The following is a 14170-nucleotide window of genomic DNA, read 5'->3' as shown; positions in this document are numbered from 1 at the left end:
CTGCATTTGGTTAATTTCAGACACTAATGTTCAATGGTTTGAAAATTTTTAATGAGAACTGCCATCTCTGTCAATTGAAGGCCCTGGAAAACAGAATTAAGAGCTGAAGCCTTGTTTAGCATTTGAAAAAGTAACTCTGCCTTTAAACATTTTAACATTTTCATATAAACCTAATTTCTATTCATTTGGCTGCTGTACATTCCCATAAGCTGTCCTGCCTAAAATCAAGTACTACTGTGCAGACATGGAGGGTTGCCCTGCTTTAGATCCTTGTTAGATCTCTTAGAGAAAAATACGCCTTAAATTTCAGACTGAAGGTGAAGCCCTTGTCTGCCATCAAATGCATCTTCCCTCATGATCAACAGAACCAGCAACACTGACAGAAAATCAAGTTCTTGTCATTAATTCTCAGGTAGCTGCAAGGAAGGCTCTTTCTATATTACCAAAAACTATGTGATTCCCACATTCCTGCATAGAAGAAATGCATCATTAGAGAGGTTGAAAAGAGTGTTTAAGAGATAACAAAAGAGCCTTTAAAATTTATCATATGTCAGATTTGAGCTGATTTCTCACAGCTAATTCCACACTTCAAGTGTTGGAAATAAGCTCGTGGGACAGGAGCTAAATGCTCATTCAAGCATTATTTTCTTCCCCCATTAGGAGGTTCCTGTGACATTCAGTGGGTGATTGCTAGACTGAAAAAAAATAGTACTGGCCATTAAAAAGCACCCCATACATGTATATGTTCTTAAATAAACTTTATGTTCTTAAACAGATTTCTATTAATAGGAGTTTGGTTTCGTTTTCATGCCTCTATTCCTAATAGAATCCTGATATTGAAAAAGTTGTAAACTGGAAGCCCAGAGAGTTCACATATCAATGTACTCTGATCTGAGTTACCTTCATTTCTATATAATAGAATTTTAAAATCTTAGAGAATCATGAAAACAAAAATAACAATTTCTAAAGGCACTCAAAGAAGTTATACTAGAAACACACTTTTCAATAGTTTATCAGGCTTTCTACCTATAATTACAGTGATTGAAGTTTCTGTATTTCAAAGGTAATCATAGCAGTGGCATAATAAGGAAAATCTATTGCAGTTCATTAGTCATGGTACATTAGAAGAAGAGATTCTTTGGCAATTTTATGGCCATTTTAAAAATGGTGCCTTCCCAAAAGAGGAGGTCTTAAGAGATTCACACTTGTTTTTCAGAGGCTGGGTAAACCACATCCAGAAAAACAGTGAATTCAAGCAAGCCATGCAGAGGGAAGGAAGAAGAGTTTGGGATCTGCAGAACCAGTGCACAGATTCAGTATCTTGTTTATTTGTAGTGCCTGACCTACATCTGACTACCAAAACACAGAGGAGAGGATAGTTCAAAAACTTGTTCTGCTTTTGAAAAACATAGTCCTCTCTGGAGAATAGTAAACAAGCAAGATAGGGTAGAAAAGCTGCAGATTTTTTTCCTCAACAAAGCAGCATTGCATCCTGTAGGAAGCCTTTGCAACTTAAACTGACAATTTTATCCCATAATGAAAACAGGGTCTATGGCTGAATAACAGCCATGAGTAAAATTATAAACCCTGCATTCTTAAACAACAGAATCTCTGTGTAATAAACCAAAAATATGATTAACCTGATTCTTTGTGATTTTCCTCAGTGAAATCTTTGTGGAAAGAACTGAGCAAAGGCAGACTGAGAATGAGAGTGGACAGTTCTCTGATGTGGACAGCAGTTAAATATTGTGGTATATGTAGCCAGTCATCAAGAGAACATGCTGATTACAGACAAGTATGTTAAGCTCTATAATATTCCTCACAGGCAGCTTTTAGAGTCATGTAAAGCGATGCACATGAAGGGGGAGGTCCAACCTAGTTTTCCATACAAAATTATCTTTATTCAGAAACAACTCCTGAGTTTTAGAAAAGATAATTTTATGAAAACCTCAACTCAGTTCACAAATGGTAGGTTAAAGAAGGAACCAAATTTTAGGAATTACTAGGACAGAAGTAAAAAGCAAAACAGTACCAAGATGCATTTTTATGAATCTATAATGTGACCATATCTTGACTGCTCTAAACACTTTAAGTTGCCCTACTTAAAAATTAATGGAGAAGAGATAGGAAACATACAGAGAAGGGAAGAGATGATCATCAGAAATATGTTATCCTTTTCATATTGAATACTATTCAATCATCCTGCAAAATTGAAAGAGTGAGGATATGGCAGAGATCTATAAAATCATGAGTAAATACCATAAACAGGGATAGAGAATGGCTGTTGAGCATTGCATCCAATCAGAAAAAAATATCTAGGCTACCTTTTGCCACTAACTTCAAAACACAGATATTAAAAAAATACAATGATAATTTATTATATTCAATTTAAGCATTGCAACTTAAAGCATTAAAATTGAAAGGCTAAATAAACTGAGCTGAACGCCAATGTAAGTACATGCCTTTGGAGAACAATCAGGCTTAGTTTTCTTTTCAACTGGTTTGTGATACAAGATAAAGGAAAATAATTCTCACTAAGCTTTAAATTATGAATGATATAGTAAATTATTAATGTTAAAGGTACATTAGTGTTTACTCTTAGCTTCTAGCACCCCTTTTCCTGTGTTTAACTATTTTTAGGTAACACAGACAGCTTTATTGAAGGTGAAAAATAATGAGCTAATTTTACATTATAATCCAATGTACAGACATCTAACCTGGGAGTTTTTCAGTCTCTAGGGGGGGACTGTACATGATGACCAGCTCGAGAAACAAATGTTTCATCCAGAGTCAGTGATTTCACTGATGCCACTGCCAAGATCTTTACAAGCTACTGTGAATCACACTGAAGGCAAAGAGAACACACAAATAAAGTTCTTTCAAACACCTGACATCTGTGCTAGAACTCTTTTTCTGTCCTCAGTTTCTCTGGAAGCAACCAGGTGGGCATCATTAAAATTCCCCATCTTCTTCCTCAGGTTTACCACTTTCAGCAGTGGCTCCCAAGAAAACACCACACTGTGTTACACCCCTCCTCCTCAGCTGCAGGGAACAGCTTGCTTTTGTGAGTAAAACTAGTTTGTACCATACTTTGGATTGCTGAGTATATTTTCTCATGATAGAGAAATTCCATCTGGGGAAACTATAAACTGCAAGAATCTTGTATAAGAGAGAAGAGAAGAATTGGGAAAGAAGAGGAATTTAGTCCTCTTTAACCAGCACAGTTCCATTATCACTAGCAACCACCTCAAGCTGAAGCATTTAATTTTTCCTGGTATATGAGCTATTTCTGATAGTAAACAGTTATTCAGAAGTAGAGAGCTAAGAAATCATGAACCATGAAGAATCCAGCCTCTTTTCACTAAAGTTAATCAAAGCTGTGGCACTAAAGTTAATATGAGCAGAATGAAATAAAAGCTAGATATTTTTCTATTCCTCTATTATGTAAATTAACTGTGACATACACTGCTCTACTGCTTATTTCAACAACAGCAGGAAACCCAGGTAAGCTAATGCATTTTTCTTTTACAATTTACACTTCAAATTATATGATCACCCCTCAGCATGCTGCATTGAAAACTATTGCAGGCTGACAAAACACAAGATGAGGATTTCATTGCTTGCAACAAGCTTTTCAGGCCTGGGAAGAAAATCACTGGCAAAGTTTCTAAATAAAAAATACTGTCACATTATGGTAAATTGTCACTGGGTTTTCTTCTTGGGGATAGCTTTAAAATGTCTCCAACACCCAGTAAAACATTTTTATATATGTCATTATGAACTGCATACAATAACCTGCTTCTAAAAGGTTTAGAGACACATTTAAGCTTTTGTAATCAAACATGGAAATGAAATAACCTTATGGCATTTACAGTCTTGATTAAATGAAATGCTCTGTTCTAGTAGTCTCTCAGAACTACATCAGAACCTGCTTTCAGACTGACTGTCTAAGCAGCTTTATCATAATTGCTCAGACTCTGCACGGAGCACACTCTACTCTTCCTTCAGCCTTTCCTCCAGGTAGCTCAAACCTGAAAGAACTGTACCACTGCAAAAGAGCCTTACATTTCCCAGGACTTCCTTCATTTATCATATGGCACAGGGAAAACAAGACCAGGAGGCTAGGAATTGGCACCTAAATTGCCAATGCCAGTCAGAAGGAAAAATCAGGGCTGGAGGCATTCATTTACATTCTTAAATGCACATGCAGTCACTCCCCACTGCACATGGCCCTTCTGTTTCCCTGACTCATTACAGCACAAGAGAGCAGAACACCAGTCTTTGAACAAGAGCAAAAGGGATTTCCCATGAAGAATAATGCAACAGAAACAAAGCAGACTATACATTTCTTATTGGCAATGATTCAAGTTTGGGTTTTTTGTTTTTATGTCAAAGATACCTTAACAAAACTAAAAATATTACAGTAGGAGATTAGATCCTATCACAGTTAGACCTGACCTAAAATTATTAATTTTCAGTGTTTTCATACACTGTAATCCCATGTGTCATATACAATACATCCCTTTGGATTCAGGTGCATAGAAAATTATAGAAGTTTGCAGCAGTTTCCAGACAGAGGAAAACTTAGTTCAAGCTATGAAGTTAATTGGAGAGGATGAGAGAGAGTGGCTTTTTTTCTGAGAACTCCTCATACACAGTCCCTATTGCTGATCAAAGACTGTTCTTTCTTTCAGATTTTGAAAATTTAATACAGAGTGAGTTTTGGTTCACTGGAGCTAGAGAGAGAGTTCATGTCACATCAAAGAACAACAACTTGTTGTTTTGCATCCACATTTCCAGGAATAATAGTACAATAAGTAAATCACACTACAAGTGACAACTAGAGGTGGTCCAGCCTCCCCACCTCTGAAACCTGAAGTAAAAATTTAGGAAATTTTTTCTCCATTTTACTTATGATATCACTTCGGCAAAATAAAGTATCCATGGACTTACTTTGCTTCAAGCAAACACGTGATAAGCAGAGCCTGACTTTGAATTTGGCCTTGGATATTTCTGAATGCAGAAAAGGTCTGACACTTTAAAATGTGTTTTTATTTACTGAACCTTGCCTGCTTCTGTATGATTTCACAGAAAGGACTAAGGGACCATTGTACATGTTTCACATGCAACCAACCCTCCCTGGACCATGATTTATTTTTAAATGCATGGCCAGTTAAACTATTTATATTTGGAGGTTAGCATTTTCCTTTTGAAAAACAGCTTTTTATGATTTTTGTTTAGTCCTGTTTCCTAACATGTTGAAAACTTATCTCTATCATTACAGCATAACAATAAACTGTAATCATTTATGATGCCAGGGATCTCCCATTATTCTGCAAAAGTGATAGTGTAGGTACTAAAACAAGAAAATGCGCAAATTTTTGTATTAGATATTTCTTGTAAGATCAAAGGCTGGCATATACCTCCACCAAGGTTCCTTTTTATGCTTATGACTCTAGGTCATCTGACATTTTCTTGACATCTGAAACATCACCAAGTACATGCAAGTCTTAAGAAACTGGTAATTTTTTACAGCCTGAGGAGGTGTGGCTTTGGAATGATGTAACAGCATCCTCTGGCCCCTGTGAGAGGCATCAGGGAGATGTAGCCAGGCTCTTCACAAAAGTGGTGTGGTGGGAGAACAGGAGTGGAATGAATTGCAAGGGGAAAAAAAAAGGAGGGGGGTGGGGAGAAAGTCACAAAAGATTTAAGGAAATACTTTTCCCCTGTGAAAAGAGTCAAGCAGTGGAACAGAGACCAGGGAGGCTGTGCTGCTTCTATCCCAGTTTTCAAGACCCAGCTGGATAAAGCCCTGAATAACCCAGGCTGTTCTTTTGCCTGACCTTGCTTTCTGCAGGAGGTTGGACTAGAGACCAACAATTGCAAAATCCACCAGAAAACCTCCAAGCTCTTCCTTTTCCTTTTCAAAAGTATGAAAAAAAGCAACTGACTTTTATTAAGAATGAGAGATTGACAAATATCCTTGCCCAAATTTAATCTTCCTGGTTTTTATCAGCCAAAATATTTCACCAGTGTCCTTCATTTTAAGATGATTTTCAGATATTCAAGGAAATGCTATTAAATAACAACCCCATTGTATGTTACATTACATAGCTGGCAAGAATTGCACTCAACTGGCTGTACATGTTTCACAGATAAAATAAACTGGTTGACTATACATTCTTCTTGAAGATAGCATGCATGTATAAACATAGAACAGTCATGATGCTGGCAGTACAATTAAAAAAATGTACAGAAGAATCAACATGTGACTATATGATAGTTTCTCAAAGATTTTCCTTTAGTTTCCCATTGATTTTAAGATTTTTGTTGATACTGGATTTCTAAGACAAGGACATGGCTGAATATGAGGAAATGCTGCTCAGCTGTATGCAACACCATCAAATATAAATTCCTCTGCCAGAATGCAGAGAAAGAGGAGGACTGTGACGAATGTGTAGTGCTCCTCTTAAGCCCCATAAGCTGATTGGAGATTTTATTTATAAAATAGGCTTCTGAATGTCTCAGGAAGTCCCACTCAGCCACTCTGGTTGGTAAAGAGGTCACTGACTGAAGATGGAAAACAAAGCCCTAGACTGCTACAGATTCATTTTCCTAATGATGTAACAGATACTGACCACAGAATAACTTTAGTATCCATGCTATCCACATTTGGAATCTATTTATATTTCTTCCACAAAGCCAGTCTTGATTATTTAAACCTCATTACTGCTATCCCCTGCTTCCCTGAAGAGACAGCAGTTTGGAAAAAAAGAGTCAAACAGAAGTGATTCGTATGCACTGAGAATAGAGGCAAGTGCTTAACAGTTTTTATTTTAGTAGTGGGGTTTTATCCTGACAATGACACCTGCAGAACTAAATTTAGGTATTTATCTGCTTCTGGATATGTCAGAGTACCTCAGGCAGACTTTTTCTATAGAAATCATAGTCCAGGGCTGCTCAAAGTCAGAAATTGAAGAAAAGAGCTCATTTATCAACCAGGACTAATAATAATGGTACACAGTATGGTTTGTATATCACAGAATTCATATATCATGAAAATAAGTAAATTATAACTTTAAACTATTAGGGACATTTTTTTGCCTCCAGCAGGAAAAGGGAGAACAGATTTTTTTTTTGTCTATTTTATTGAAATAAAGAAATATTGTTGAAACACTTATAAATGTCTAGAACATCATCAGAAATGCTTTCCAAATACCATCCATACACAGTTCTATTTTTAATGTTGAACTGTTCTTGAAAGGTGCTAAGAAAAAAATTTATTCATAACACATTAAGCTATATCCTGACTATGCAATCCCCTCCATTTGGGAGAGAATCCCAAATGCTGGCAAAATTTTAGAACTATTTTCAAAATTTTAAGAGAACCCAAGTCCTATCTTTTAATTTTCTTCCAAAACTAACATTTAAGGATCAAATCCTGTACACTTGATCTCACAAGTAATTCACCAGAATGCAAATAAACCTTTTCAATTCTGCAAACAGGCTCAATAAATACATATCCTCTAGTGATCAAAGGTTTCCCATTCAAAGATCACGTTTTATTTTACTGTACAATGTTAACATGAACTGTTTTGATTCAGCCCTTTTCCTTAGGAAGTCTATTTCCAGGAATGCAGAAAAATCCTTTTCTGAAAATCCGGGAAAATATATAATGTATTTATACATTTAACAAAAAAAATTATTAGCTCTTAGAAGCAGAATTACTAACTAAGGTGAATCTTTTGCTGCAGAATACTTGAATCTGGTAACCCACCATTTCCAAACCAGAATATGTGCTGTGCTGCCTCACAAATTATTCAGGATTCCATGGCTTTGTTTTCTCGGATTAGGCACACATATTTTACCTGCAGGAAGAAACTCTATGGAATTGCCTTTCTAAAGCTTGGCACAGCTGTAAAATTCTGCAGCTGGTCTTATAAAGTTATTTTACCTGTTGCATGGACCTTGATCAGCATACAGAACACTGGCCTGGAGAGCTGTGTCATTAAAAACAGCCACTTGTGTCTCACTTAGGGAAAATATTTGTTTTACTTTCATTTTCTCTTTAGTCAAATTCATTAAAACACATTTTTGATTGCTTCTTTGTGTACTCTGGTCTTATGCTGATTCCTCAAAGTTTGCTGTTGTTTTAGTTATTAAATTTATATCATCAAAATACTGTAATTTGGGAATTCTGTACTTCATTATACCCAGAACATCACTGAAAATCTGCTTCACTAATTTTGCTCCCCGGTTTCCACAAATGCAATAAATAATGCTATAAAAATCAGCTCTGCGGTAACTTTCATAAAAGAACATCACACATACACACACAAAAATAGAACAAGCCCAGGAACTGCAGTCCTGTGTCAGAAGAAATTCCTGATAATTATCAACACTTTCAAGTTTAAGAAAAATAGCACTAATATTTTTTGCTGTCTGTTCCTCACCTCATAGCATAACAAACCTGAGGTTACAGTATATATTGTTCTGTATCCTGTATTGATGACACACTTGCAGGATGCATCACCATGTACTGACTACTTGTTTCAAGGCTGAGAGAAAAACTTGGATTGGTGCTGACATGGCACCCCAGCCAAGCAGTTACAAGAAGTAATTGAGCAGCAAGCCTGAATGGCCTTTTCATTGCTTTTATTTAAAATTATATAGGTGAGGATTATTTCCATCCTGTTTTAACTTGGTACACAATTTTACATGACACATCTCATCAGCAAGCAGTAACAAAACACTGTGTTTCCAAGGGAACCAACAGGGAGCATTGCCATGGGGCCTGAGGCAAGGTGAGCATGCTGTGGCTGCAGTCACCAACACCACTGCCAAGGGCTGCTGATGTTGAGACACTATCTCAGCTCCAAAGAGGCACAAGGAAGAGAAAAAAACAGGGGATACCATTACTGAGACTCCTGCCCTGTGAGACACCTCATAGCAAGTCAAGGAGCCCCAGGAGAAGCAGCAAGGGCAGATTTCAGATAGTTTTTGCCTCACTCTGCACCATCCTCACTCCCAGCCTGAGCCCTTCCCAAGCTCCTGCAAGGACACAGCCAGGGTAAGTTGGGTATAGATCAAACCTTTACCTTATAAGAGGAATATACCTTTTTTATTTAAGATAATACCTTGAAAAAGAAAAGTTTTGCCATCCTGGCCTGTCACTCTATTAGGAACGGCTGGGTAGAATGACACAGACTCTCATGGAGTCGGTTAGGAGAATATCTCGTAGTTTATTACTTCAGCTTTGCTTTATAGACTGATATGTGGAAAGTACAGAAAGGAAACTCTCATTGGTCAGCAAACCACTACACCACCATCACTGGTCAGTGGTGCACACCACCCCCTGACTTTCTCCTGCAAAGAAAACAAGAGATAGACAACAACACCTGCAAGGGCTGTTTTCTGTCTCTGAGAATTGTTTTGGATACTCCCATGAATTTCTCAGGCCAGCTTCTCAGGCAGGACCGAGAGCTATGTGGCCTGTAATTTCCACAGGCTCTTTGTTTCAGAGTTAGACACAGAGTGCACACTGGCCTTTCTGTCTTCCTCCATCTATACATTCATAAGCAACACTTTGTATTTTGGTCACCAATGCCAAAGTATATTTTAGCTAATATTTTTGAACACCCTCATGATTATCACTGTAAAGGCATGAGATACCCAGACATTAATTAGAAAAATTTGACACATTGATTAAAACCCCCAACACCCCACCCCCCCCCAACCCACACAATAAACCCAATGTTTGCAGGAAAAGGAAACCCATTTGAGCTGGGTTTCGCTCAACTTAAAACTACAGTAATTTTGAATTAATATTTCTATCTTGCTGCTCAAAGAATGCATTTCTCTCAAGCTTCCCAGCTTGTCACAGTTGGCTTGCTGTGACTCCCAGACCAGACCTGCCAGGCGGGCATGACAAAATAGAGGGACGGGAATGATAGAGTTGCCTGAAAAACTTTAATGACGGTAAAATAACAAACCGCAGAAACTGCACATCCTGGGGGCAAGCTCCAAGGACCAAGGGGCGTGGTGAACTGTATAATATGTAGGCGTACCTGAGGGCAGGGGTCCAATCGCGAACGTGGACCAGGGAGATGACCTTAAAAGTGACAGGTCCCAAACCAACTGAGAGCCAGAACAACAAACACAGCCTATTACAGAATGATCCCAGTAGCATCCGAGTTTCCATCCTTTCAGTATCCCTCCTCTGATGCTCTCAGGTTTATGCCTTCTGTACAATTCACCTGAGCTAAGCCACTATCCATCACAGCTGGTTCAGTTCCCATACCAGCTCTTTTCTGTTCAAAATAGTAAGCCTCACCATCAGTGGGATGTTCAAATGTAGTTTTCTACTTCATTTGAACAAGTATACTGCATCAGACTGTTAAACCCCAAATCTTATGAAATACAGAGAATCAGGGGTCTAATGCCAGCCCAGCTCATAAGAGATACTACTACTTAACAATTCATGCACAAGGAATTTCGCTTGTATGAAGTAAAGTACATTTTATCATTAACCTACTAAAGAAAATTAATGGAAATTGGTGGAAATTTTTCTAATAAAATTGCTTTAATGAAAATAGAAATAAGAAAAACAGATTCTGGATGACACTTTTGGGAGGTGGGTCTCCAATTAAATAGTTGTCTATGACAATGAAGGTTTAAAAAAAAATAATTTTTCCTTAACAGAGAAGATGCATCTATTAACAAAACTGTTCCTCAGCGAATTTAATTCCTGTATATCAATTTTATTCCACATGGATACAGAAGTGTAGTGAGCCACGTATTAGTAAAGCATAAGAAACTTAACTTTAAGCATGTGTGGAATCCATTCTGAACTCCATGTTTTATTGGTTTTCTTCAACAAAAGAAATAGATGAAATCAATAGATGTTCTGGAGATGTACTGAAGGCTGAGAGCAGAAATTAACCAAAACATATAGGTTATTTCTAAAGGCCAAGCATATATTCTGTATGTGCATACATTAAGGGATAAAATCTTGAGCAAATGCTCTCCCTTGGCACCAGAGGGAAAAGGAAAGGCTGAAGCTTTCTTGAACCTCCCCACCCAATTCCTACCTGCCTGTAATCAAGTTCTTATGCCTGATCTGCCCTTCCAATTTAAAAGGAATCCTACAAGAGCCTTCCTTCTAACTTATTATGGCAGTTTCCTTTGAGAAGCTGTGTGTTAAGCCACCTTTACATCATTTTCAAATACACAATTTCCATACAAACAATCCTAAATTCTGGAATTATCCTCGCTCTCTGCTTGACAGACTATAAAAAATACAACACAATAAACCCAAGTGAAAAAAAACCCAACAACCCAAACCAAAGACAAAACAAAGAAACAACCAACGAGCCAGGCCGTGCTTTTACTGTTTTAAAAGTCACCTTCTCTCCTAGTCTTTGTCCCTCTTCATCTCGAATTTAAGATTCCTTTTTATGAGCGTATGTTGATTTGGCACAGCCAGGTTTTTGGTAGCAGGGGATGGGTCACAGAAGCGACGTAAATTAAAGGGCCAGGAGACCTTCTGCTCCCATTAACAAGTCTTTATTAGATAGAACTGGGCCTAGAGGTGGGGGCTCCACGTGGTCGACGTGGAGGAGGAGGATCACGCAGGCCTGTCGTCATCCACTGTCGGTAGGACTGGAGCCTCTATCCTCACCGGGATCGCCCAGAGACTCTCTCTCAGGCACGAAGGTCTAGGGGCGTCTTCCCTCTCAAGTCCTGTCCAGGTCATGGCGACCAGCTTGCTGGACTGGGATTGGCGTACCCAGTCTCCCCCCAGGTCCCCGCTGCCTCCACAGTGCACCTCCAGATGTTTCTCGAGAGTGGCTCGTTGTCCAGGGCTGTCTTCGCTCCCAGGTGGTAATATGATTTTAATATGCACCCGTGTGTAAGTCTTCATGGGAAATGCAGAAGTTTGTCCTATGTGCAAGCCTTTATGGGAAATGCAGAAGTTCATCCTGGGTAGCAGTGGCTAAATTACCCGACGGGTTGGGAGGGAGTAAGGGATGGGGATAAGAATGCAAAGATAAAACAAGTAAGAACTTCTTGACAGTGGGCCCTTTTAGGGCTTGCAACACCAAACAATAAAACAAATACGAACTTCTTAACAGTGAACCTTTTCAGGACTTACAACACCATAACGCCTTATCCGGGGACTTAAACTGGGATTGAAACAGGAACATATAATTTGAACACTGGGATTTTTATTTATGACGGAAGTAACTTCTGTGAGAAGCTGCTGGAAGTTTCCTCCATGTCCGACAGAGCCACTCTGATGGCTCTGAAGATGGACATGCTGCTGGCCCCGTTAGAGATGTTGGTAACACCTCTGTGATGACATTTAAGAAGAAAATCAAACCAGCACACGGGCAGTTTTTTCCAGGGGTGGCGAGGTGCCGCCGCCAGGGTCATCCCGGCCCAGCCCGCGGCAATGTGCCACCGCAGCCGCCGCCATCTCGGTGCGGCCTGCAGCGAGCCTTGCCTGCCTGGCCGACCCCAGCCGGCCCCGCCGCGGGCACAAGGCCGGGGGCGGCTTCTCCTTCCCGGTGCCCTGCGTGAGGAGAGGCGTTCAATAGCGCCAGCGCCGCGGCCGCCACCGCCCACACAATGGCAGCGGGGCCGCCTGGCCGGCAGCGAAAACGTGGCGAGTGACTCCCGACACTGAACCCAACCCAGATCAATCTCACAGCGCTGCAAGATCCTGTAGGAATCTTTGAATTGCTGGAACTTGGTGGCTACGGCACCTACGGGCAGCAGTTTTTCTTCTAGACAGAGAAGAGGATGAAGAGAAGACTTGTGAGGGAAAACAACATGGTGTCACCAAGGTCAATGAAAAACAAAACGGACGAGGGAGGAGGTGCTCCAAGTGTAGGTGCTCCGTGCTCAGCTCTGTGCAGGCCGTGGTGAGGAGCATGGTGAAACAAAGTGCCCCCTGTAACACCTGGAGCCCAGGGGGATGCAGAGATTCACTCGTAGCCTGTGGGAGAAGTGCTCACGCCAGAGCGGGTGGGTGCTGGAGAAAGCTGTGATCCAGTGAGAGACACAAATAGAGAGAGAGGGCCCCGGTTCCAGAGAGAGCAGCCTGTCCTTGGAGGTCTGCACCCTGTGGATGAGTGACCCACACCGCAACAGTTTTGGGAAGACTTTGCCCATGGGAGGGACCACATGGCTTAGCAGAGGAAAGGCTCCTCTCCCTGAATGAACAGAAGATCGTCTCGGGTCTGAACTGACCAAAACCCCCACACCTGTCTCCCTACACTATCGGTGGGAAAGAGAGAGGGGCTAGGGGGAAAGAGGTGTTTTATAGGTTTATCTTACTTCTCATCATCCTTCTGACTCTTTTAATAATAAATTTACCTTATACCTTTAAATTTGAACCTATTTTGCCCTTAGTGTTTTCTCACAGTCCTTATCTCACCTCATGAACCCTTTGTTAATTTTTTTTTCCCTCTCCTGCCCAACTGTAGTAAGAGAGAGTGAGTGAACAGCTTTTGTGAGTACGTGGTGTGAAAAACGAGGTTCACATAATTTTTATAGAATTTAAAATTTTAATAAAAAAAAGACAATTAGGAGAAAAAAAATAAAGTATACAGATACGGCCAGGTGTCTCTGCATTCAGCCAAGAGAGCACACCTTATTAACAAAGGAATAATAATGGAATATGGAATAATGTCCCTTAAAAACAGAACCCCACTACATATCCATAAATTCTCATACATATTCATACATTCTTCTTAGGATCTTTGGTGTTCTTCTGTTTAGTTTTCTCTTGCCCCCTTCCCAATAGATCAATCCTCTTGGCGCCATCGAGATTTACATTCCCTGATACCAGAAATGGAATAAATTCCTCCCCCCAAAGTTCTGGTCACTGCTGTCTTCATCTGAATAAGATAGTTTACAAATGCAGGAGTTCTCTAGCTATTTTTTTTTTTCCTCAGTCTTTGGGTTATACAAATAGAAGCAGTTTTTATTTTAATACTATGCCATAGCCTAACATATATGTATTATACTACTATTTCTAAGTTTCATCAATAACAGAAATAAAGAAAACTATATTAATACAACAAAATTTCCCATTCTTATACACATAACATTAATTTTAATATTTGCAAAAAGCCAACAATATAATATGTATCTATAACAGTGG

Source organism: Pseudopodoces humilis, chromosome 15 (assembly GCF_049639895.1).
Source record: "Pseudopodoces humilis isolate 2021_Gansu_Grassland_sample_001 chromosome 15, ASM4963989v1, whole genome shotgun sequence".
Classification (NCBI taxonomy): domain Eukaryota; kingdom Metazoa; phylum Chordata; class Aves; order Passeriformes; family Paridae; genus Pseudopodoces; species Pseudopodoces humilis.
Note: the sequence above shows the minus strand (reverse complement) of the source record.